Source organism: Pinus tabuliformis, chromosome 1_2, assembly GCF_031772625.1.
Source record: "Pinus tabuliformis cultivar Carrire ecotype Pingquan chromosome 1_2, CPIR1, whole genome shotgun sequence".
Classification (NCBI taxonomy): Eukaryota; Viridiplantae; Streptophyta; class Pinopsida; order Pinales; family Pinaceae; genus Pinus; species Pinus tabuliformis.
Window position 1 is genome coordinate 685,861,130 of NC_142298.1, and position 3,283 is coordinate 685,864,412.

Sequence of the window (3,283 nt, forward strand, 5' to 3'; positions counted from 1 at the left end):
TGGTGTACCACAAGCCATAGTTATAGATCATGGGTCACATTTTTGCAATCACATGATGGCTGAGTTGACTGCTAAGTTAGGACTGTCACATGATATTTCTACCCCTTATTACCTGCAAGTGAATGGACAAGTTGATGTCATCAACAAAGTCCTAAGGCAAATGTTGCAAAGAATGATAGGGGTTCATAAACGAAACTGGCATTTAATCATGTACTCTGCCTTGTGGGCATATTGAACCTCAGTGAGAAATGAAACTAGATTCACACCCTTTTAGTTGGTGTATGCTTTGGAAGCAATCATACCTATACAATGTGAAATTTCATCTCTCAAACTCGCGATTGACCTGTTACCCAACACTTCTGAAGAAGAAGCATGTTTCTTGGAACTAATCCATCTAGATGAAACCCATCGTGATGCCACATTGTCTAACGAAGCGTATAAGAAATGAATCAAAGCGCAATATGATAGAATGTCAACCCTCGTATCTTCTCAGAAGGAGGCCTGGTCTTGTTTTATGATCAGGAAGCTGATAAACTTAGAGTAGGGAAATTTGAACCAATGTGGATGGGTCCTTATATTGTCAAGCGTGTTCAGACAAAAAGTGTCTATGAGTTAGAAGATTAGGATGGGATTCCATTGTTGTAGCCCCGAAACGAGTTGTACCTCAAACGTTACAAAGCTTAATTGAGTGTAGTAAAACTCACTGTATATATGCTTTCATTGCATGTGTGTGTGTGTCAATGTGTGTCTTTTAGAGTTTTTATCTAGTTAGTAATCCGCTTTGCATTTTTTGCAGATGTCGGAATCTTTGGAACCATTTGTTGGTTACGCCGATGGTGTCAGTCATAGTATGCAAAACCTATCTTTTGCAGCATGGACTATTTTTGCTCCAAGTGGCGAGTTAGTGAGTTTTCAAGGGATTTATATTGGTCGATCAGCGAACAACATCACTGAGTATAGCGCGTTGATTGAACTTCTCTCTGATGCCATTTCACTTGGCATTCACCGAATCATCATTAGGCTGGACTCACAACTCGTCGTACAACAAGTGTGTATACCATTCGAAACCAAAAAATTCTTCGTATGTTCCTTAGAGTTTTTATTTTGGAAAGGCATTTTGAATACATTCAATATCAACATATTTCCAGAAACTTTAACACATTCACTGATTCTCTAGCGAATTATGTGTTAAATAGACATTTGCGACACATGTAAAAGTAATATTTTCAATTCACATCATTAGTTGAATAGGATTTCACATAACCATAGAAAACTCTGAAAGTAAAATAGATAGGTGTTTTAATAGTTTTTACAAAATTTGTGTCCAAGACACGTTTGGTCATCTGACCCAAAAACTCAAAATGCATGAAAAAGCATCCTAAGTAGACCTAGTGATGCTCATGCTATCATGTGCAAAAGCCTCATCTAGTGGCTAGGAACACCAATAGTGTGGCATTGCAGCCTCATAGGTAACTCCTCGATCTGGACATCTGGAATACCAAGGGTTAATCCCTCTATGTGATCCTGCAACTCTACCAAGGTCTCAACCAAATCCAAATCCTGGAGAACTGATCTCCCAATGTCTCTCCGCGCTGGCCCACCTGCACCCTATTGGTATCCCACAGGTCAAACAGTATCCACATCTGCATGCATGAGAATGATTTTAGTTTAGTCTTGGAAACATTAAAAACACAAAAAACATGTAGAAACTTGAAAAATCAAAAAACACTTTGGTCAAACAATTTACCTATAGCACCCATTGTGCTCCAGCTGGTAGAATCAAGTTTGGATCTCCATGGAAATCCATCCTTGAGTATGGATGCTCCTCGATGACAAGGTGTTGTGATTAAGCCAAATAAAGAATGCAGTGGAAAAAATAATTGTTGACCGACCTGCATGTCGAGCCATCAATTCAACCCACCTCTGCATACGTGGATCTCTAGGACTAGCTACACCCAGTGATACATGTTGTGGTTGCATCAATGGAATTCGCTCTAAGGTAAAAGTGATTAAGATCGAACCATAGCAGAAATTCTTCATATTACCACTTTTTACCTTGGTCAGTTGTTCTTTCAGTGAAGAAAGCACGACCTCACACCAGTTGAATACTTTTGGCTCTAGACACTCAAGTGCATACTGCATATATGATCTGTTTGCCAGATGTAGTGTCACACTGCCAGCCAACTTTGCGATTGTGAAGAGGATCATTCTCAAAGGAAAATCACCTACATCCATGATGTTTATTTTCCCATCCTTGCTAGGTTGTGTACTTGGCCGACAAAACTGTCGAATGTAATCTCACTGATTCACCTCCATGGGCAAATCCAGAAAGTGAGATGGGGGCACTCGCCTTGACAGTTCAGTAAGAAAGTAAATATCATCAATGGTAATAGGGACCATCTTGTCCCTTATGTGAAAAGCCTGATCTATCGGATCCCATGCATGAACAAGGAACTGCAATAGTTCTATTGTTACCTCATTCTAGACAACTTGAAGTGTTTGAGTAACCCACAATTTTTTAGGGCCTCAACTGTACCCGGATTATTTAGGGAAACCATTTCTTGTTCTTCACGCTCTCTTTCTCACCATGTAATTGACATTTTGATCTGATGAAAGCCTAAAATACAATCGTAAGCTTAGTTAGGATCCTTTCCATGCAAAAAACAAGACAAATTTTGGAGCAAACAACTAAAACAAATTGGGGAAACTCGTCCAGCACAACCCAGGCACAGAAACAGTGTACTACAGAGTAGGAAACCTTCTATCAGGGTGCTCTTTAGCACATTTTTCTATGTAAAAGCTTGCGCTGATCCCAAGGTGAAAAAATCAAACCCCAGAGGCCCCAAAAAACCCTAAACTTGCATGAAACAGTAAAAGAATGATCTGAAAAGAAAGAGGAGGGGTAGATCTCCTACCTGGTTCAAACGACACGAGAAATGGCCCACAAGATCTCTCACAATGAACTGATGAAGTTCGAGGTAAAAAACTAGCCCATAGCACAAAATTGAATGGTAAGTCTCAAATGATAAAATGTCATGGTAAAAACCTGTTTTATGTTTATTTCATGTTCATTAATTGAGTAAACATTAGTATTTGCCTATTTTTACCTATGAAACAGGTATTTTTTAATCCATTTGGTGGTGTTTTGAATAGTTTTTATAGCTGACTTACAGAATTTGACGTGCTTGATTCTAAATTTTACCTTTGACCACAGAGCATACTTTTATCTCTTTTTTGAGCTCTATTAAATAATGAAAAAGGAACCCCCTTGGAGTCCTCTTTA